Source organism: Bos indicus, chromosome 14 (assembly GCF_029378745.1).
Source record: "Bos indicus isolate NIAB-ARS_2022 breed Sahiwal x Tharparkar chromosome 14, NIAB-ARS_B.indTharparkar_mat_pri_1.0, whole genome shotgun sequence".
NCBI classification, from domain to species: domain Eukaryota; kingdom Metazoa; phylum Chordata; class Mammalia; order Artiodactyla; family Bovidae; genus Bos; species Bos indicus.
Window position 1 is genome coordinate 37,651,857 of NC_091773.1, and position 24,183 is coordinate 37,676,039.

At 41.8% G+C, this 24,183-nt stretch overlaps 1 long non-coding RNA gene across 1 annotated transcript; it reads left to right on the forward strand.

Moving 5' to 3' along the window:
* The first annotated feature begins 5,867 nt into the window (after positions 1-5,867).
* Positions 5,868-24,183, forward strand: LOC139186928 (uncharacterized). The gene is made up of 2 exons (XR_011570608.1): positions 5,868-16,271; positions 20,580-24,183. It is a non-coding gene; the product is annotated as an uncharacterized lncRNA (long non-coding RNA).

A 24,183-nucleotide genomic window follows, 5' to 3' on the forward strand; every position in this document is an offset into this window, starting at 1 on the left:
GACGGAGAGGGAAGCCTGGTGTGCCACAGTTCATGGGGTTGCAGTCAGACATGAACAACACAACAACAACAAGAGCAATTAAGGTGTCTTGATACTCATAAAAAGCCCCTTTCAACCACACCTGAGCTTATGTTAATGAAGTGCCTTTGGAAAGGAGGGGAGAGGGGCTGGAGGTTGGCCAAGGTCCAGTGGCCAGTGACTTAATCATGTTCTAAAGGAGATCAGTCCTGGGTACTCATTGGAAGGACTGATGCTAAAGCTGAAACTCCAATACTTTGGCCACCTCATGCGAAGAGTTGACTCATTGAAAAAGACCCAGATGCTGGGAAAGATTGAAGGCAGGAGGAGAAATGGATGACAGAAGATGAGATAGTTAGATGGCATCACTGACTCAATGGACATGGGTTTGGGTGGACTTGGGGAGTTGGTGATGGACAGGGAGGTCTGGTGTGCTGCGGTTCATGGGGCCGCAAAGAGTCAGACACGACTGAGTGACTGAACTGAACTGAACTGAACTGAAGTAATGAAACCATATAAAAATGCCAAAGAAGGGCTTCCAAGAACTTTTTAGGTTTTTGAACCAGAACTCATCTACATTTCAAGTTCCAAACTCTGTAGGGGCAGAAGGTCCTGGATTGGTGACCTCACCCTGTGTAATCTCTTCATCTGGCTGTTCATTCATATACATTAATATCCTTTGTAAAAACCATTAATATCCTTTGTAAAAACCATTAATATCCTTTGTAAAAACCATTAATATCCTTTGTAATCTAGTAGGTAGACTGGCTTCCTGAGTTTTCTGGGGTACTCTAGCAAGTTAACCCAAACTGAGGAGGAGGTTGTGGGAACTTCTGATTTACAGCCATTGGTCAGAAGCACAGGTAATAAGCTAGATATATAAGTGGCATATGAAGTGGGTGCAGTCTGGTTGGACTTGGCTACTAACCTGTGGAATCTGATGCTCTCTCCAGGCAGATAGTGTTAGAACTGAATTAAATTTGTGGGCTACTTTGTCTGTGTCCTCTGAGAATTAAATTAGTTTCTTGATGGTGTGGAAGAAACACACACATTGGGGATGGTATTTTAAATTGCTATTTGAAGGAATATCCATGTGTTTCAGCAGTCAGTAAAGATAAATGTTGTACTGATCACTGAATAAGTCTAACTAAGACATGGTGTGAACGACAGCCAACTTACCCATAATCACCTATCCCCACACCACCCAATACTAGATACAGATGTTTTACTTTTCATCTATTAAGAAATAAATAAAAGTATTAACAATATAAAATGCTATATTTAATATGGACACACTGAATGAAGCTATATGAAAAAAATGGAAATAATCAAGGGTGGTAGGATTTAGATTTTAGTACTACTATTTTAACTTTTTTTTTGACTGGGCTGCTCAGCATGTGCGATCTTAGTTTCCTGATAAGGGTTCCAACTGGTGCTCCCTGCACTGGAAGCATGGAGTCTTCACCGCTGGACCTCCAGGGAAGTCCTTATTTTAACATTTAAAAAATATTGTTGCCATATTATTACTAATGAAATATGAATTTCATTACTAATTTAATTACTAATTAATTAATTACTAATGAAATCATAGCACCATTACCATCACCAAAACATCACCACCACCATCAATTCTATTAGCAATGTCCTTTTAAAAATACACAAGACCTGGGAAATCCCCTGAGGTCCAGTGGTTAGGACTCGGCACTTTCGCTGTCAGGGCCTGAATTCAAACCATGGTCAGAGTTCAGTCTGTGGTGGGGGAACTAAGATCCCACAAGCCATGCGGCATGGCCAAAAAAAATCACGCACACATACAAGACTTATAAGGTATTATGGGTAACAGAGAGAAGAAGAGAGGTTGTTCTAAATATGAGTACAAATGTGGCTGATGTGCGGAAGACACATTTTCCTGTATAAGATTTAATTATAATTCTGAAGGCCAAGAGAGGAAGCAATAATTCCATGGAAGGGAAGTGACAGGCTTCTATTTGCTTAGTGTTCAGGAGCAGGTCTGGTATTGACATTACTGCTGATGAGAACAGCATGCTTTCAGACAAGAGTGGGAGCCAGGCTTCTATGTGCAGATACCTAGTACAACATCAGCACTCAGGAGCTCAGCAGTTTGCTCCTGCTGTAAGTTGGGCACCACAGAGAGTGACCTCTTAATAAACTGTTCAGTGGCTGCTCAGAAACATGCCTAACTGTAGATGACCCAGTGAGCCTGTATTTCCCACTAGTCATGTAGTTTAGGAAGCTTCTCTTTCATAATGTCAAAATCTTAGCAGGGTTCAATTTTGCTCACTTCTCCATTCAAATAACTGGGTTTTGAAGTTCAACTATTGACTGAGTAAAGTTTACTCATGTGGATGTTTAGAGAGGCTGAATATGCAGAAAGGGAAAAGAAAAAAAAAAAGACTTGGTAATATGGTTGGGGAGAGAAGATTATTTCAGAGATGGGGAGGAGATTTTGGTAGATGGGCAATTTTGGCCAATAAGAGGATAATCACATGAACATGTGCATCGGAATGTGTGTGTGTGGTACACCAGGGCAGGGGGTAGTGGAGGTAGCACATAAAAGGGGCTAAGAAAAGAGACTTGTGACATAACTGCCTCCATCACAATATTATTAAAGCACTGGCTGCAGCCCCTCATAAACAGATAGATGTACCTGGAAAGCTGTAACTAGCTTCTTCCAGTTTAGCCCAGCTTGCCCTGACTAGGCTGATCCATTTCTGACCCTTCATTTCCTAGACTGATGGAAGACTACTCCTCTGGTATTGGAAGGAAGAAGGGCTAAAAAGACAAGAAGTGGAAAATGCTGTTTCTAGGCAGTGGGACCTGGAAACCAGGCATTCTTTCTGGGACAGACTTGAAGCATTAAGTTCAACTACAGTTGGAAAGAGAGTGGTAGCAAGGGCTCCACATGGTTCTAGGAACGCACCTAGAAAATGAGTTACCTGGGAGTGATGGGAGCTTGATTCATGTGAGACTTACTTCTCTGGCATCAATTGCATCAGCATGAAGCATTGTAAATTCAGATCCTGAAGAGGGCCTGTAGCATGTAAAATAATAGCGAGCAGTGTGATTATTGTCAATAGAAGAACACAAGGACAATTACAATTTACTGTTGTTTTTGTTCAGTCCTAAGTCATGCCTGACTTTTTGAGACCCCTTGAACTGCAGTGCACCAGGCTCCTCTGTCCTCCACTATCTCCCAGAGTTTGCGCAAATTCATGTCCATTGTGTCAGTGATGTTATCTAACCATGAGTCCTCTGTAACTCCCTTCTCTTGCCCTTAATCTTTCCCGGCATCAGGGTCTCTTCCAGTGAGTTGGCAGTTCGCATCAGATGGCCAAAATATTGGAGCTTCAGCTTCAGCATCAGTCCTTCCAATGAATGTTCAGGGTTGATTTCCTTTAGAATTGATTGATTTGATCTCCTTGCTGTCCAAGAGAGTCTTCTCCAGTACCACAATTTGAAAGTATCAGTTCTTTGGCGCTCAGCCTTCTTTATGGTCCAACTCTCACATCCATACATGACTACTGGAAAAACCATAGCTTTAACTATACAGACCTTTGTCAGCAAAGTAATGTCTCTGCTTTTTAATATGCTATCAATTTACTGTAGGGGAGCAAAATTTGCTGCCCCCCAAAGTTGTATTGATATGCAGATTATTTCAAGCTGAGAACAATCAAGGCCCAACGGACTCAAGAAGAAACTTTGACCTTCCTTCTAACTGCCTAGAGAATGTGGATAGAGGACTTGTTCCAAAAAGGGGAGCCATATATATATATGGTATATATATATCATATATATACATACTATTAATATATATATGAACTAGGTGTATGGACAGGGAGGAACCTAGCAAGGTCTGTTAAAATTCCTCTCTGAGTCCCACTATCCCTGCCTGGCCCAGCAAATATTGGTTGACCAAACATTTGCTTTTCCATCTCCTTGTCAATTACCTTTATGTTGTATAACGTAGCTCACACCTTTATTTCTTTAGGAAACTTTGCGTAAAATCCACATTCTATGAACAGGCACTTCACAAAAGAGTGCTCGCCATATTTAGGAAATGCAACTTGAAACCAGAATAAGATACCATTATAACTTCACCAGAATGGTTAAAATGAAACTTATCGACAATTATGAGTGTTGGAGAAGACATGAAGCACTTGGAATTCTCATATTACTGGCGGGAAGTATATTGTAAGAATACCTTTAAAGCTAATCATGTACAACTTATAACTCAGCAGTTCTACTCTACTCCTGGGTATATGCCCCAAACAAATGAATGTTTAGTTCAGCAAAAGACATGTATTCATTGCAGCTTTATGATAGTCCCAAACTGGAAATAATCAAATATTCTTATAATAGTCTCAAACTGGAAACAATCAAATATCAATAACCACTGAATGGAAGAATAATTTATGATGTATTTGTGTGTGTATGTGCTAAGGTGCTTCCATTGTGTCCAACTCTTTGTGACCCTATGGACTGTAGCTCGCCAGGCTCCTCTGTCCATGGGATTCTCCATGTAAGAATATTGGAGTGGGTTGCCCATGCCCTCCTGCATGGTATCTTCCAAACCCAGGGATCGAACCCAGGTCTGTGATGTCTACCTACTTTGTGAAGCAGGTTCTTTACCACTAGCGCCACCCGGGAAGCCCCTTGTGTGTGTGTGCTTGAGTGTGTATATGTGTATAAACACATATTTTTAATATAACAGAGTGCCTACACAGCAGTAAGAACCAAACTGGTTGCTTGCGACATCACAGATGAATCTCACAGACAGAAAAGCGAGTGAAAGGAGACATGGAACGGTATACCCTGTGTTATTCCATTTATACAATGCTCAAGAACAAACAGGAAATCTAATCTGTAGTGATACAAGTCAGAATAGTGGGTTGTTTGTTTTTTGTTTCATGGGAGAGTGTTAACTGGAGTATATGAAGAGGGGTTTGGGGGTGCTAGTAATGTTCTGTATTTCAATCTGAGTAGGGACTATAAGGAAGTAAACATATTTTAAAATCTTTGTACAATTAAGATATGTGCCCTTTATATCTGAGTTATAGCAACAAAGCAATTTAAAAAAATCCTACTTTACTTATCAGTACATTCGTAATTGGATTTGCATCTGTGTTTTTGATAAGGTAGTTCTGAGACTGAGCAGATGTAACCTAATAAGACACAATCATGTGTGAGTTTTATATATGATTAATTATAATGAAATTACCTTCACAGACTTATCTCTAGCACTCCCCAACATACACATTTCATTCCAGCCAAATTGGATTACTCATCATTCCTTGAACATTTCATCCTTCTCACTTCCTTTCTTTGCTCATATTCTCTTTATATTAATTTTTTGAGAGTTAAATCACATTGTAAATGAAGCTAGAGTTTCCTTTTGAAGGGAATCAAATCTTGTTAGATCCTTTGCAAAATGAAGAATCTCAAATTCTCATTATACCATTTATTTTTCAGAAAAACCTAGATTTTCATATATTGAGCTTGTTCAAAATGAAAATCATGTGATATAGAAACAATCAAGAATTGTAGCTAGCAAAAGTTAATAGGAATAATAAAAACACTCATGTTTTACCTTATTTATGCTGAAGCATTTGGAAGTAAATTATAGACAAAATAACAGTTGTGGTAAGTTACTTTTCCTCTCAAACTTGAGACCCTAAGATGGGTATTGTATTTTCTTTCTCAGCAATTTTATCATCCCAAACATCTGATAAGCTCTGAAAGTGTGTATGGCTCTGGATACACATTAAATGAAGATTAGGAATAGAGGAACTTGGACATGTGTAACCTCTTAGCCAAGGTAATGTTCTTGTTTTCTTTTGTGTTGTGTAATGTTGAGAGTGTTCCAGTCTCTGCCCCTCCACGATAATTTTGGCAGAAAGAGCTGGGTGCATACATGAATAGTAAAACTAAATTATAATTTTCAAAAGGTTACAAGGTATGGCTTTTGTGCAAATGTAAAATAAATATGTGATACATTTTATTCAATACATTAATTAATGAGAGAACCAGTAAGACGTTGTAACCAGTTCAAAGGGAATTTGAAGGACAGAAATGCAGAGGCAATCGGGACTTCTGAAGTGAGTATAGTACAGGATGCAAAACTAAAGGCCAATAAACTGAAATAATTGGGGGTCATCCTTTCTACAGAGGGGAAATCAGTTGTACCTCTATTGGCAAAATTCATTTGCATTGCTATGTACAGGAACATGTGCCTTATATCTTAACTTTTATTTCTACAGAGTTGAAAGATAGATGAATCAATAGACAGATGACCATACAGAATCAATTATCTAGGGAGGGTCTATATAGTGTTTAAAAACATGCCTATGAATTCTTTGATACTCCTTCCTTCAGGAGGTGGAGCTTAATTCCCGTCCCTTTGAGTGTGGACTGGATTTGACCACCAACACGATGGAAGTGATAGTGTGTAATTTCTGAGGTCAGGACATAAAAGACATTGCAACTGTCTTCTTCCTCTTCCTCTCCTTTTTCCTCCTCCTCTTCCTCGTCCTCTACCTCCTCCTCTTCCTCTGTCTCTTTTCTCCTCCTCCTCCTTCTCAGCATTATTTACATATAATTTTGTAATTCACACATTACACAGTTAACTTATTTAAAATATCCAGTTCAGCGGGTTTTAGTATATCCACAGAGTTGTGCAATCATTACCACAATAAATTTTGGAACATACTCATCAGTCCCTAAAAAGAAACCCTGTACCCTGTACCCAATCACTCCCCATTTCATTCAAACCTTCCCAGCCCCAGGCAACAACTAAGCTACTTCTGGTCTCTATGGATTTGTCTGTTCTGGGTCTTTCCTGTAGTTGGAGCCATAATGCTTCTCTGATGGAGCTGGAGCTTCTACCTGATTCTGTCCCTCTCAGGTCACTCTCTCTTGGAAAAGTCAGCCACCATGTTATAAAGATGCTGAGGCAGCTCTAAAGGGAGGCTTATGGATGAGCCATCTTAAAATGATCTGCTGCTCCTGTCAAGTCTCCAGATAATCAAAGTCCTGGCAGCATCTTCCCTGGACCCTCATGAGAGACTCTGAGCTCTCACCCCCTGGGTAATCCTCTCCTGGGTTCCTGACCCACAGGAAAAAAAAAAAAAATAGGTGTTTTAAGTTGCTAAATTCCGGGGTCACGTGTTACTCACTAATAGATAATGAAAAGAATATGCTACACCAGAATTCCACTGAAAGGACATCCAGGAATCTTTTATGACCATATGTAAGCCTTAGAAAACTTTTTTCCTTGACACTAGAAATAGATTCCTTAATTTGGGGGAAGTCTTAATATACGTGTATTTAAAAGCCAAATTTTATAATCTCTTTACAATCAGCATATATTTCTTAGGGAATTGCTCTTTTAAGATTAAGTAAGTGATTAGTTGGGGCTTGCCTGGTGGCTCAAATGGTAAAGAATCTGTCTGCAACGTGGGAGACCCAGATTGGATCTCTGCGTCAGGAAGATCCCCTGGAGGAGGAAATGGCAACCTGCTCTAGTATTCTTGCCTGGAAAATCCCAAGGACAGAGAGAGGAGCCTGGTGGAGTACAGTCCATAGGCCAACAAAGAGCTGGATACGACTGAAGTGACTTAGCACGCAGCAAGCACAAATGAGTAATTATCTTATTTAGTTTTTTAATAAATGCCATTCTGGGCAAATTGGCTATTTGTAAATGTAAGTTTGATGTACAATAGTTTTAGTTAAACAACTACTGTATTAAGAATTTTAGGAAAAATATAATTTTGTTGAATATACCAAGAAAAGCCAGTCAGGAGACTGGCTGAGCCCAGGATGATTTTAGAAATCTGAACCATCCATGTGGTCCTCTGACATTTTGTGACAACACATGTTCATGGATGTAGACACAAAGAGAGGATACATTTATATATCCCAGATAGAGGGAATGTGGTTTCAGGTAAAGGGTACAGCCTTGCGAGTCAGGGTCCCTGGTGTTTTAGACTCACTAGTGCCACCGACAAGCTGTGTCACCTTAGGCAAGTTATTTAAACTTTTTTGCCTTAGTCCCCACCTTCAAGATGGTTATGATATTCAAAGTGCCACATCGTCTGGTTTTTGTGATGATCAAATCAGTTGATGTATGTAAAACACCAAGACAGTGTGTGGCACATGTATAAACCACACCATGTATGGTTTGTGTCCACACTCTCATGCCTGGAGCGTGTCACGTGGCAAAAAGGACTTGGCAGTTCTAATCCAGGTTCAGTTCAGTTCAGTTCAGTCGCTCAGTCGTGTCTGACTCTTTGCGACCCCATGAATCACAGCACACCAGGCCTGTCCATCACCAACTCCCGGAGTTCACTCAAACTCACGTCCATTGAGTCAGTGATGCCATCCAGCCATCTCATCCTCTGTCATCCCCTTCTCCTCCTGCCCCCAATCTCTCCCAGCATCAAAGTCTTTTCCAATGAGTCAACTCTTCACATGAGGTGGCCAAAGTACTGGAGTTTCAGCTTCAGCATCAGTCCTTCCAATGAACACCCAGGACTGATCTCCTTTAAGGTGGACTGGTTGGATCTCCTTGCAGTCCAAGGAACTCTCAAGAGTCTTCTCCAACACCACAGTTCAAAAGCATCAATTCTTTGGCACTCAGCTTTCTTCACAGTCCAACTCTCACATCCATACATGACCACTGGATAAACCATAGCCTTGACTAGATGGACCTTTGTTGGCAAAGTAGTATCTCTGCTTTTCAATATGCTATCTAGGTTGGTAATGACTTTCCTTCCAAGGAGTAAGTGTCTTTTAATTTCATGGCTGCAATCACCATCTGCAGTGATTTTGGAGGCCCCCCAAATAAAGTCTGACACTGTTTCCACTGTTTCCTCATCTATTTCCCATGACGTGATGGTGGCAGATCTTAAAATAGGGAAAATTATCCTGGTTTGTCCAGTGTGGTCCAATTGAATCACAGAAGCCCCTGAAGCAGAGGACTTCCTCTAGCTAGAGGCAGAATAGTAGCAGCAGAACAGGAAATCAGTGGCACCCTAAACCTGAGAATCTGCACTATTGCTGACCCTGAAAGGTAGGGGTCCATGCTCAAGAAATGGAGAGAAGCCCCCAGGATCTAAAAGGTGATGCTGGCTGACAGCTAGTAAGGAAGCAGGGTTCTGAATAAACCTGGTAGCGAATTTCCCCCAGAGCTTGCAGGTGAGAGCTCAGGCTGGTTGATAGCTTGATTTTGGCCTTGAGAGACCCAGAGAAGGGAAGTCGCTGAGCCCACTGGTCTACTAACTTACAGAATTGTGAGGGAATAAATGTGTGTGTTGGAGAAGGCAATGGCAACCCACTCCAGTACTCTTGCCTGGAAAATCCCATGGACGGAGGAGCCTGGTAGGCTGCAGTCCATGGGGTCGCTAAGAGTCGGGCACGACTGAGCGACTTCACTTTTACTTTTCACTTTCATGCTTTGGAGAAGGCAATGGCAACCCACTCCAGTGTTCTTGCCTGGAGAATCCCAGGGATGGGGGAGGCTGGTGGGCTGCCGTCTATGGGGTTGCACAGAGTCGGACACGATTGAAACGACTTAACAGCAGCACATGTGTGTTACTTGAGCTATGGGCTCCTTTGTGTTAAGCCACTGGAATTTTGAGTTTACTTGTAACCACCTCCTGGGCTTTTCAAGTGGTGCAGCCGTAAAGAATGCAGGAAATGTGGGTTTGATCCCTTGGTCAGGAAGATCCCCTGGAGGAGGAAATGGCAACCCACTCCGGTATTCTTGTCTGGAGAATCCCATGGACAGAGGAGCCCAGCAGGCTACAGTTCATGGGGTCAGAAAGAGTTGGACATGAGTGAGCACATGTACACACACACCTGTAACCAGTTCCTAGCTTATCCTAGCTAATGTACTAGTTTTGTAAATATAAATATTTACAAAATAGCCCCCAAATGCCATCTACTTTTTTCTCCTATAAAAACATTACAATGAAAACAAAAATTAAATGAAGCTGGAAGTGTGTGGGAAAAGTTCTTGGCAGAAATACATGGAAATCAGTCAGTGTGTATTCATCCTTTTAGCTCATTAAACATATATTGAATATCTGCAAAAATATATTGCGCTTTGGGAGCACTGGATACAGAATTATATTATGTAGTCTCTACTTTTGATGAGCTTGTGGCTGAGTGGGGAGGCATAGTGAAGAGTGAAAGTGAAAGTTGGTCAGTCGTGTCCAACTCTTTGGGAGCCCATGGACTGTAGCCTGCCAGGCTCCTCTGTCCATGGGGATTCTCCAGGCTAGAATACTGGAGTGGGTAGCTGTCCCCTTCTCTAGGGGATCTTCCCAATCCAGGGATCAAACCGAGGTCTCCCACATTTCAGGCAGATTCTTTACCATCTGAGCCACCAAGGAAGCCCAGGAGTACTGAAGTGGGTAGCCTATCCCTTCTCCAGTGGATCTTCCTGACCCAGGAATTGAACCAGGGTCTCCTGTGTTGCATGCATATTCTTTACCAGATGAGATCCCAGGGAAGCCTGGGGAAGCACAGAGGCAAGGGTAAACTGATGTCTATACTGTTTAGAGATGAAACAGTGGCATAAAGTCACATGATGGAGTGTGAGATTTTGTGATACAGGTCATGTGCTATCAACATGTAGAGAAGAGAAACTATCCAGGGTTGGGACTGGCTGTCAGCAGCTTCATGGATACACACGAGGAATATGCTCTTGGTTCCTCCTCGCCACCTCCACTTCTTTCTCATCTCTCTCCCTTGTTTTCGTCTATTCCCGGGTTCAATGCTGTCATCATATCATCACAGAATTCTGAAATCTAAAAGGAACCTTAGAGATCATCTACTTATGGATGAGGAAACACAATCAGAGAAAAGTGTGTCAACACAGCTAACTTCAGTAGGCATACAGTGAAAACTATTGCTCATTTGGTGGTCATTCATATATAATAATCCCACTCTAGTACTCTTGCCTGGAAAATCCCATGGACGGAGGAGCCTGGTGGGCTGCAGTTCATGGGGTCGCTAAGAGTCAGACATGACTGAGCGACTTCACTTTCTTTTTTCACCTTCTTGCATTGGAGAAGGAAATGGCAACCCACTCCAGTGTTCTTGCCTGGAGAATCCCAGGGACGGGGGAGCCTGTTGGGCTGCCGTCTATGGGGTTGCACAGAGTCGGACACGACTGAAGCGACTTAGCAGCAGCAGCAGCAGCATATATAATAATATGTGACGAATAATATTGATTAATAATTATAAAATTTAATTTTTATTGGTAATTGATTATTTCAGTCAGCAAACCACTGGTTTCTTAAATATTTTCCTTCCCCAAAGATAGGAGGCTTGTGTGTCAAGCATTCACAAGGCTTGCTTAGCAGATTCCTATAAGATTCTTTATTATGACCATTTCAAAACTTTCCACTCCCCTCCAGCCTGACCCAAACCCCATTATGTGACTTAAAATCACTGGTGGACCCAGCAAGAAACAGATAATACTCTCAAACCAACTCTAAAAGTTTAACAAAAGGATTTTCATAGAAGCCGTGTGCAAGATTTAAGAAAACCAATGGGAGAGAGTGCAGAATCTCAGAGGTAGTGAGAGTAGGAGAGCTATTGCCACCTTAATCCTGAAGATACAACCATAAGAAATGGTTACCGGAACACTGGGAGGGTAGTTACATGGAGAGGCAGCCTGGCAACATATATGGCCTTGGGTACAGGCACATAGCCCACACGCAGTACCAGGCAGGGAGAGAGCTGGGGGAAACATAACCACCTTCAGTCTACTCCACCCCTGCATCTCCTGGCAAGGTCTGTCATTGGCTGACCCCATCCCTATTTGGAGACAAGTGTTGCTGACTGAGTTTACACAGTTCAGCCTCCCAGGCTCAGAGCAGGTGGAGAAGATTGGAGGTCAAACAAGATATCCAGTGTTTCTTCTCTCGACCCAACAAAGACCTGTTTTTTTCTGAAAAGATTAAGCCTTTCAAAGTTTAGATGTTTCTGATTCTTTTTTCAAATCTTTGGATATTTATCCATCCTGTTTCTCTTTCACTCATAGCCCACAGAAAGTGTTCCTCTTTTTCAAGGTTAAAATCATTCTCTTCATCTAACTTCCACCCCTTCTTCCAGCGTGGGTGTTGGGAAGGTAAACAGTTGCTGCAGAAATTCTCAGTGTTCTTCTAGTAACTCAGGAGAGCATGTCAGAAAGTAAAACAAATACCAGAACTGGGACAAATTGGAATACATTCTAAGTCATGTTAAATAGCAAATCATCACCATACTTCAGTATTCTCCCTCTTAACAAATTATCTATGGCCCTCATCACAAATGAACATGACATAAGACTGAGACTGATGGGACCTAAGCAATGATTTAAAGGAGAGTTGTAACCTATATTTTAGAGCGATCATTGGCCATGTTAGAATGGATGAAAGGGCGTTGAGATTAGAGGGGGGACAACTGAGTCTTGTGGTAACCTGGATGAAGGCCATAGCAGCAGGGGTGAAGTGAGGGGCAGAAGGTGGAGATTTCAAGGAGGCACCCGGACAAAAAATATAAGGGAAGTGAGAGTGAAGGACAGGAATGAGTGCAGGATGACTCTCGAGTTTTTAAGCTGGGTTGCTAAGAGGATAATGCTTAGTATTTGTCAGCCAGATAGTGTCATGCTTTGAGCTGCAAGGAATAAAAAGACCAGCTAATAGTGGCTTAAGACAGTATTTGCCAACCAGTGTGCCTAGAACAATAGCGCACAGCAAGTGTGTTCCAGATGCTCTGAAATACTGACCCAATTAGTCCTTGGGGCAACCAGGTGGCAGCCTGGGGCGGCCTGGAGACCCTGGAGACAGTTACCTCTAGCCACGAGCATCCTCATCTGCCTACCCAAGTGTGTCACATGAGCATCACTTCTTAATATGTACTATGAAATAGAAAAGTTTGGGACTGGCTTAAACATTAAACCGCATAAATTCTGATTGAAGTTAGATTCTAGGATTGGTTAATTCAGTAGCAAAACACAGTTGTTAGGAACCCAGAAGATTTCCATCTTTCCATTCCTTAGCACGTTAGCTTTCCTCTTCACACTTGTTTCCAGATGATCCCTGGATATAGGTCAGTTGTTCCCATGTCTCTTGATTTGGGCTTTTCCAATGTTCTTCATGATGAGTTTCAGGTGATGAATTCTGACAGGAACATGTCGTTGTTTCCCCCCGGTGGGAGGAAATCTTTCTCAGAAGCTCCCCTATGAGACTTTGCCTTGTGTCTCTCTGGGCAGAACTTGGTCACCCATCCACAGCCAGGCCAATCCTGACAACGGGGAAGGAGATCATTGTGACCTGCTTGCCCAAGCCAGATATGCAGCCACATCTTCCTTTGGGGCTCAGCCTTCACAGTCATCTCTGCTTTACAGATCAGGTTCTCATCCTTCTACCTTCAAGTCCTTCAGTGCTTTTCCACTCACCTAAGCCCCAGATTTTGATCTGCATCTACTGTTTCTGGAATCTTTGCCACCACTACTCTTTGTTCTCAGTGTTTAGTCATGGTGAGCCTTTGAACGTTCTTCTGAAGAACCTTGCTCTCTCTACCTTCCGGTTCACACAAGGTATTCCTGTTGCCTGCTGTACTATGTGAATAATTCCTATTCCTATTGTCCTGTTGTCTGAAACATTATGTTACCCCTCTTTGATTTTCCGGTGGCACTAGTGGTAAAGAACCCGCCTGCCAAAGCAGGAGACAACAGATGCCTGGGTCGGGAAGATCCCCTGGAGAAGGGAATGGCTACCCACTCCAGTGTTCTTGCCTGGAGAATTCCATGGACAGAGGAGCCTGACTACAGTCCATGGGATTGCAAAGAGTTGGACACAACGTTCACCTTCACCTGCTTCTCTTGGGAATTTTCTCAGCCTTCAGGTCTTGGCTTAAAATTTACTACCCCCAGACATCCTGACCCTCAATTTGGTTGTTATATCACAACAATACTTTTCACTCCTTTTTTAAAAATTGGAGTATAATTGTTTTACAATGTTGTGTTAGTTTCTGCTGTACAATGAATCAGCTGTGTGTATATATATATTCCCTCCCTCTTGGCACTTCCCAGGTAGCACTAGTAGTAAAGAACCCATCTGCCAACGCAGGAGACAACAGCGATATGGGTTCAATCCCTGGGTTGGGAAAATCCCTGGGAGAAGGAAATGGCAACCAACTCCAATATTCTAGCCTGGAAAATCCCATGGACAGAGGAGCCTGTTGGGCTACAGTCCTTAGGGTCATAAAGACTCGAACCTCCCTCCCACCCCACCCCACCCCTCTAGGTCATCACAGAGCACTGAGCTGAGCTCCCTGTGCTATACAGCAGGTTCCCACTAGTTATCTGTTTTACAAAAGGTAGTGTCTGACCAAGTCGTAATCTCTAAAATATACAAATAGCTAATGTAGCTCAATATTAAAATAGGAAACAACCCAATAAAACAATCGGCAGAAGACCTAAATAGACCTTTTTCCAAAGAAGGCATACGGGTGGCTAAGAGTCACATGAAAAGATGCTCAGCATCACTAATTATTCTACTTTTCACTCTTAAATCATCTTTTTTTTGTTTAGTACCTAGAGAATAAAGTCTTTGAGAGGAGGGAACAGTGTTTGATTTCCCCCACTTTTGAACCTCAGTTTCTTGCATTGTGGTGTTTGATAACTAGTTGTTCCAAGACTGACCAACTGAATGAATAAAGTTGAGTCCGTCCTTGACCCCTGAGCACCTCATAGGCTCACCCGTCTTCAACATCCACCCCTAGGTGGAACTCATGACCAACTTTACTTCAGGTGACTCAAGCAGACACTTGTCCACCAATGTTTATCACACCATTATTCATGATAGCCCAAAGGTGTAAACAACCCAAGTGTCCATCGATAGATGAGCACTGAGCTGAGCTCCCTGTGTTATACAGTAGGTTCTCACTAGAATAAACGAAATGTGGCCTGCTGGGCTTCCTGGTGGCTCAGAGGGTAAAGCGTCTGCCTGCAACATGGGAGACCCAGGTTTGATCCCCGGGTCGGGAAGATCCCCTGAAGAAGGAAATGGCAGGCCACTCCAGTACTCTTGCCTAGAAAATCACATGGAAGGAGGAGCCTGGTAAGCTACAGTCCATTGGACTGCAAAGAGTCGCACACGACTGAGCAACTTCACTTCACAGGTGAAATATTATTTAACCATTAGGAGGAATTCTGAGCTTGCCTTTGAACACATGCTGCTGCTAAGTCGCTTCAGTCATGTCCGACTCTGTGCGACCCCATAGACGGCAGCCCACCAGGCTCCCCGGTCCCTGGGATTCTCCAGGCAAGAACGCTGGAGTGGGTTGCCATTTCCTTCTCCAATGCATGAAAGTGAAAAGGGAAAGTGAAGTTGCTCAGTCATGTCTGACTCTTCGCGACCCCAGAGACTGCAGCCTACCAGGCTCCTCTGCCCATGGGATTTTCCAGGCAAAAAGTACTGGAGTGGGCTGCCATTGCCTACACATGGGTGAACCTTAAAAATAATGTGCTAAGTGAAATAAGTTGGACACAAAAGGACAAATAATTCATGATTCCACTTATGTGAGGTACCTAGAGTAATTAAATTCATAGATACAGAGTGTAGAACAGAGGTTTCTAGAGGCTGTGGAGAGAAGCGAGGAGAATTTATTATTTAATGGTTAATGTTTAAGAGTTTCTGTTTGGGGTGATGGATAGTTTTGGAAATAGATAGTAGTGACGGTTGCACAGCGTTATGAATATAATTAGTGGCATTGAACTGTACACTTAAGAAACTGTTAGAAAGGCTAATTTTATATGTTTCACCACAATTAAAAAAATTGTTTTAAATACTGAATTACTTATAAGACAACCTCTTTTTCTACTCTCTTTCCTGCCCCTAATACAACTCATTCTTAATTTCTTTTCAGGTTTTGAGTCCTTCTGCTTTTTAAAAAATCCCTGATTACTGTTTTATCTAGGAATTCTCCTTTTCAGAGGCCCATAACAAAGTGTTCAGCATGCCAGGCATGTTTTACATGCTGTCCTGGAGGCTGGCAGCACAATAACCATTCCTCTCTGTTATGTTAGGCTTTTTAAGAATATAAATGGGTCCAGGTCACAGAATTTTATGGCTGGGTTGAATATTTTCCTTCTCCCCCACTTTGACATCTTGACAGGAATGAAAGTTTAAAGAAGATACAGAAAAATGGATAGTGAAAGCCTGTATCCTATCACTCAGGTAAAACCTTACTTGTAAATTTTCAGCTTTGCTAGTATTGCCAAATTGCTCTCTAAAATAGCTATACCAATTTCTACTTCCACCAGTAAGATGTGAGAGTTCTTGTATTCCATATCTTTGCCAATATTCGCCCATATTAACAGAGCATTTCTGGGGGTAAGGGTAGAGTGAGGGAGAGTATTGGCTTTGTGTGTGTATTGTGTTATTTATTAATTTAAAATTTTGAATTGAAGTATAACGTGCTCACAAAAAATGTGTTCACACCAGAGTAAGACATCTTGGTAAATTATCCTACGGTGAAGATGCCCAATTACCATCACTCAGGCTGAGTATGCTTTTTGCTAACTCTATGCAGAACAAGGAAGTCTCATGGTGATTTTACTTTGTTTTCCTAATGAGGTTGGTTATCCAATTTACATTCAGATTTACTCTTTTGTAAATTGATACCAGCAGCTAACACTTCTTGAATGCTTCCTGTGTGCCAGATATTCTTCCAGATGCTTTATTGCATCAACTCACTTAATCCTCACAGTAGTCCTGTGTGGCATGCTGGCATTATCTCCACTTTACAGATGAGTAAACTGAGGTAGTTAGATGGCTAGTCACTTCCCACAGTCACATAATTAGTCAGCAGTGAAGCCAGAATTTGAATCTAGACAGTTTGACTCGGTGTTTGGCTTTGTAGTCACTATGCTGTTACTATATAACTTCATGTACTAGTTATCTATTACTACACAACTTATTACTACTAGATACAGCAGCTTAAGAGAGCAAAAATTTATTAACTCATAATTTCTGAGTGTCAAAATTCTGGGCGTAGCTTAGCTATGTTGTTCTGTGTCAAGATCTCTCATAAAGTTGCAGTCAAGATGTCATCTGGGAGTGTGGTCATCTGAAAATTTGACTGGGGCTGCAGAATCTGCTTTCAAGATGGGTCACACATATGGCTATTGGATGGATGCCTCACTTCCTTGCCACATGGACCATTCCCTAGGGCTGCTTGATTGTCCTCATGACTCAGTGGTTCAGTTCAGTTCAATACAGTCGCTCAGGCATGTCCAACTCTTTGCGACCCCATGAATCGAAGCACTCCAGGCCTCCCTGTCCATTACCAACTCCTGGAGTTCACTGAGACTCACGTCCATCGAGTCGTGATGCCATCCAGCCATCTCATCCTCTGTCATCCCCTTCTCCTCCTGCCCCCAATCCTTCCCAGCATCAGAGTCTTTTCCAATGAGTCAACTCTTCGCATGAGGTGGCCAAAGTACTGGAGTTTCAGCTTCAGCATCATTCCCTCCAAAGAAATCCCAGGGCTGATCTCCTTCAGAATGGATTGGTTGGATCTCCTTGCAGTCCAAGGGACTCCCAAGAGTCTTCTCTAACACCACAGTTCAAAAGCATCAATTCTTCGGCGCTCAGCCTCCTTCACAGTCCAACTCTCACATCCATACATGACCACAGGAAAAACCATAGCCTTGACTAGACGGACCTTTGTTGGCAAAGTAATGTCTCTGCTTTTGAATATGCTGTCTAGGTTGGTCATAACTTTCCTTCCAAGGAGTAAGCGTCTTTTAATTTCATGGCTGCAATCACCATCTGTAGTGATTTTGGAGCCCAGAAAAGTAAAGTCTGACACTGTTTCTACTGTTTCCCCATCTATTTACCATGAAGTGGTGGGACCGGATGCCATGATCTTCATTTTCTGAATGTTGAGCTTTAAGCCAACTTTTTCACTCTCCACTTTCACTTTCATCAAGAGGCTTTTGAGTTCCTCTTCACTTTCTGCCATAAGGGTGGTGTCATCTGCATATCTGAGGTTATTGATATTTCTCCCAGAAATCTTGATTCCAGCTTGTGCTTCTTCCAGTCCAGCATTTCTCATGATGTACTCTGCATAGAAGTTAAATAAGCAGGGTGACAATATACAGCCTTGACGTACTCCTTTTCCTATTTGGAACCAGTCTGTTGTTTCATGTCCAGTTCTGATACAGTGGTTAGCATCTTCCAAATCAGGTAACCCAAGAGATAACAGAGAAATCGTGATGCCTTTTATGACCTAGTCATGGAAATAACACACAAGCCTCCCTTCATTCCCATCTTATTCTTTTTGTTTGAAATGCATTATCAAACTCAACTCACACTCAAGGAGAAGGAAATTAGCTCTACTTTTTGAAGGAAATATAGACAGAATCTGGGAGCAGATTTTAAACCACCACATATACTGTCTATATTCCTAAGATTTTGTTTGTCTATTTACTTTGTCTTGTGTGATTCTTTTTTTTTAATTAGAAATTTTCTCAGTTTTATTGAGATATAATTGACATTCAGCACTTTTTAGGGTGTACAGCATAATGATCTGACTTATGTACATCATGAAATGATTGTTACAATAAGTTTAGTAAACATCCATTATCTCACATACATACAAATTTTTTCCCCTTGTGATGAGAACTCTTAAAATCTACTCTCTTAGCAGCTTTCTTAGATAACATACAGCAGTGTTAATTCTATATCATGTTGTGTATTACATCCCTAGTACCTGTTTGCATCATACCTGGATGTTTGTACCTTTTGACTGCCTTCATGCATCTCCCCCTTCCCTCTGGTAACCACAGATCTAATCAGTTTTTCTATAAGTTTGTTTGTTTATTTAATTTTGAAGTATAATTTACTTACAACACTATGTCTATTTTGTGTGGCTCTTTATATACTTCAGATATACCATTCTTTGTTGAATAAATGCACTGCACAAGTTTTCTCCCAGATCTGTTGCAAGTATGATTGGAATTGCAATGAATTCACAGATTACTTTGAGGAAAGCTAACGTTATACTATTGAGTCTTTCTATTCATGAATATTGTGAATCTGTTTCATGCTCATGCTCAGTAGCTAAGTGGTGTCCAACTCTTTGCAATCCCATGGACTGTAGCCCTCCAGGGCCCTCTGTCCCTGAGATTTCCCAGGCAAGGATACTGGAGTGGGTTGCCATTTCCTTCTCCAGGGGATCTTACCAACTCAAGAATCGGACCCTCATCTCCTTCATTGGCAGGTGAGTTCTTTAACACTGAACAACCAGGGAAGTGTATCTATTTATTTAGCTATACAATGCATCGTGTAATTTTTATGATTTTCTTCACTAAAGGCCCTATACATCTTTTGTAAAATTTATTCCTATTCTTAAAATTTATATTTCTAATTATTTTTGGCTATAGTATAATAATATAATAAATTTTAAAACATTGAGCTAATATCTAGCCATTTTTGTTGAACTCTTTTATTAAATTCTGGGCTTGCCTGGTAGCTCAGCCAGTAAAGAATCCACCTGCAATACAGGAGACCCCAGTTTGATTCCTGGGTCAGGAAGATTCCCTGGAGAAGGGATAGGCTACACATTCCAGTATTCTTGGGCTTCCCTGGTGGCTCAGTGGGTAAAGAATTTGCCTGTAATGTGGGAGACTTGTGTTCAATCCCTGGGTTGGGAAGATCCCCTGGAGAAGGGACTGGCTACCCACTCCAGTATTCTTTCCTGGAGAATTCCATGGACTGTATAGTCCATGGGGTGGCAAAGGGTGGGATATGACCGAGCTAGCCATTTTTGTTGAACTCTCTTATTAAATTTTCTATTTTCTGTATAGTCAGCTAGATTGACCGTAAATACTGGCTTTTTGGTTTCTTCCTTTTTATTCCCTGTGGCTTTTCTTTTTCTTGTTTCCCTCTGTTAGCTAGGACTTCCAATATAATAATGCACATACTCACTCTTAAGAGAAATTCCTTTCTTAAGTACTTACTAAAGAGAAATTCTTGCCTAAGGAGCTATGTGCAAGAAGTTTATAAAAGCTTTTGTTGCTAGTCAATAAAAACCAAAGCAATCAGAATCAACCAAACACTCATACAAACAAAATAAAATAAAAGCCAAAGCAAGAAAAAAAAACAACCCAGAATTGGCAACAATATCCATTAATAAGAGAATGAATAAGTTGTGATATAGTCATTCAATGAAAAATTATGCAGCAGTGAAAATTAATGAATAAGACTATATGTGTCAACACAGCTAAGTCCCAAAAATACAATAGGAGAGAAAAATGCAAATTACTGATGAATATATACCACATGACCATATGTTAAAAATACAAAATAATATTATATTTTGTAAACAACATATACACAAATTGTGAGGATCAGGACCAACTAAACATGATGTTTACCAGGGGAAGGAAATGCAGCTGGGGGGTTTCAGCTTTATTTAAGTGTTGTATTTCTTGTGTACAGTGGTGCATGAGTCTTGGTCATATTTTATCTTTTCCTAAGATATCACACAAGGACAAGAAAAAAGAGAATTGCAAAGTACTATACCAACAGATGGAGAAGGAAATGGCAACCCATTCCAGCATTCTTGTCTGGGAAATCCCATGGACAGAGGAACCTGGTGGGCTACAGTCCATGGAGTTGGAAGAGCTGGACACGATTGAATGACTAAATCACCGCCATGCAGACATAAACCACCTCCACCGTGCAGACAGAAGCAGCTGTCAAAGTAGAAAGATTAATCGCATGGGATCTGCTGTGAGACTATTTGGGTTTAAATTCTGGTGCTCCTCACTTACTATACAACCTTGGCCAAGTTCTGTAACTTGTCTATGCCTTAGCTTCCTTGTCTATAAAATGAATTTTAGTAACATTATTTATCTTTTTCTTTATTTTTTTTACTGAAGTATAGTTGATTTACACTGTTGTGCTAATTTCTGCTGTTCAGCAAAATGACTCAGTTATACACATATATACATTCTTTTTTCATATTCTTTTCCATTATGGTCTATCCCAGGAGATTGGATATGGTTTCCTATGCTATACAGTAGGACCTTGCTGTTTATCCATCTAAATGTAATAGTTTGCCTCTACCAACCCCAAACTCTCATTCCATCCCTCTCCCTCACCCTCTCCGCTTTGGCAACCACAAATCTGTTCTCTGTGTCTGTGAGTCTGCTTCTGTTTTGTAGATAAGTTCATTTGTGCTACATTTTAGATTCCACATATAAGCAATATCACATGGCATTTGTCTTTCTCTTTCTGATTTACTTCACATAGTATGATAATCTCTAGTTGTATCCATGTTGCTGCAAATGGCATTATTTCATTCTTTTTTTTTATCGCTGAGTAGAATTCCATTGTATATATGTACCACACCTTTTTTATCCATTTATCTGCCGATGGATATTTAGGTCATTTCCATGTCTTGGCTATTGTGAGTAGAGCTGCTGTGAATATAGGGGTGCATGTATCTTTTTACATTATAGTTTTGTCCAGGTTTATGCTTAGGAATGGGATTGCTGGATCTTACGGTAATTCTGTTTTCTGTAGAACTTCCATTCTGTTTTCCATAGTGGCTGCACCAACTTACTTTCCCACCAATGGTGTAGGAGGATTCCCTTTTCTTCACACACTCTCTAGTATTTGTTATTTGTAGACTTTTTAATGATGGCCATTCTGACTGGTATGAGGTAGACAATATTACCTATCATAGGGGATATAAAGGTGAGTACAAAGGTGAAATTGTTAACATGGTTTATGTGAAATACTTAGACATATAGGACAATTCGAATCCATCTGGGTAGCCTAGGTTTTTATTTGCTAAATCTGGCGACCCTGGATGTTAGGGAAGAGCGCTTGAGGCGTGAAGGAGAAAGCTGACTTTGGGGAGTATCACAGAGTTCAGTGTGGCCTAGCATAATGGGGCGGGAGAAGGCAATGGCAACCCACTCCAGTACTCTTGCCTGGAAAATCCCATGGACGGAGGGGCCTGGTGGGCTGCAGTCCATGGGGTCGCTAGGAGTCAGACACGACTGAGTGACTTCACTTTATTTTTTCACTTTCATGCATTGGAGAAGGAAATGGCAACCCACTCCAGTGTTCTTGCCTGGAGAATCCCAGGGACTGGGGAGGCTGGTGGGCTGCCGTCTATGGGGTCGCACAGAGTCGAACACAACTGAAGCGACTTAGCAGCAGTAGCAGCAGCACCATAATGGGGTGGCAGAGGTAGATGTGCATTTGTATTTCATGTGGGGGTGACGTGTGGAGGACAAAAGCATGAAGCGAAGCTGAAAAAGAGGTGGAATCCAGGTTTTTTAAGCCTCATATTTTATACTATGGAATTTGTACTTTAACCTGCTGTCATTAGAGAAGCATTGAGAGATTCAAGCAAAGCAGTGAAGGAACAAGAAGAGATGATTGCATTATGAGACTAATGTGCTGCCCATTGCACCAAGAAGGTACTCAGATTATTGTGTTAAAAGGTCTTTCTGGAGGCAGAAGGGGTTGAAGCCAAGAAGCTGGGGGCAGGGTGACCAGCAGCTGCAGTCTAGGCAAGCAGTCTGGGTAAGAGGATGGAGGCTTAATGGAAACAGTGGAGACTTCCCTGGTGATCCAGTGGTTAAGAATCTGCTTTGCATTGCAGGGGATGTGGGTTTGATCCCTGGTCGGGGAACTAACATCCCACAGGCTGTAGTGTAACCAAGCCAATGCTGCAACTACTGATCCTGAACGATCTGGAGCCTGTGTCCATGTGCCACAAAAGATCCTGTGTGCCACAACCAAGACCCGGTACAGCCAAAGAAGTAAGTAAAGAAAAAGGAAAAGAAACAGTGGAAGAAGAGGAGCACCCAGACTTAGTTACGCTCAGGAGCCCACCTGGCAGAACTTGAGAGCCCTTGGATCTGTTGGTGGTAAGGGAGATGGAAATGTCGCCGGGGATTCTGAGCCCAGAGCCTTGGCATTCAGATACGCTGCCATATTAACCATGGTGAGGCATAGGTGAAAGAAGGGATTTGGCGAGAGAGAGTGCCTTCCGTTTTGGGCATTCAGAGGTGGCATTTCCTGGAACAGAAGCAGGAGAAAGTTGGGGATTAGGGGTGGGAACCATCATTGTCCAATGTCGCTGAAGCCACAGGGTCCCTGAGATTCCCTCTGGGAGAGAAGAACCTGAGCTGAATATTTGAAGAACCAGAGAGGGACCTGGGAAGCTATCACTAAGTGAGGAAAGGCGTAACAAAAGGGGAGCCAGCTATGAAATTAGCCAGAGGTTAGGCTGAAAAGAGACCACTGGCTAGCTAGGGTGCTGCTGGTGATCTTGTGTGTGTCTGTTAGTTGCTCAGTCGTGTCTGACTCTTTTCGACCCCATGGACTGTAGCCCTCCAGGCTCTGTCCATGGGATTCTCCAGGCAAGAATACTGGAGTGTGGGTAACTGTTCCCTTCTCCAGCGAATCTTCCCAACCCAGGGATTGAACCCAGGTCTTCTGCATTGCAGGCAGGTTCCCAGTCTGAGCCACCAGGGATGCCCCCACTGGCGATCTTACAGAGAACAATTTCAGCCTAGTGTTGCAAAGCAGAAGCCAGAAGGAAAGATAAATGCAAAATGCTTGGGGCCCAGAGATCATGCTTTTTTGAACAGAGAAGAGACTCAAAGGAGAGAGACGCTGAGTGATTAACAATGTGATTGTTCACAACTGACCGCAGCTGACAATTTCCTTAAACTCATTTTAGGTCATGTTCTGGAATGAGAGGCTGGTGCATGTTTAGCCAGTCTCTCCCCATTTTGTGACAAAATCAACTGATTCTGTTTCCCTCTTCTGAATATTCTTCTGAGAAAACAATTTTATGCATCTCTATAAATAATACATTTATATCCTAAGTCAGAAATTTTGATGTGAAAATTCTCAGCTTTTAATGAACTACTGAATTTTTCATGAGACTGTGCATTGTGGAAAACCTATTCAATAATACAAATCTTGAGTGATAAACACAAAATGTAGAGAATAAAATATAATTAAGGAGACAATTTTACCTCTCCTGTATGACAAACTGAATCCCTGAAGCATGACATGATTTCATTAAATAAAACCTCCTAACTCTGGTTCA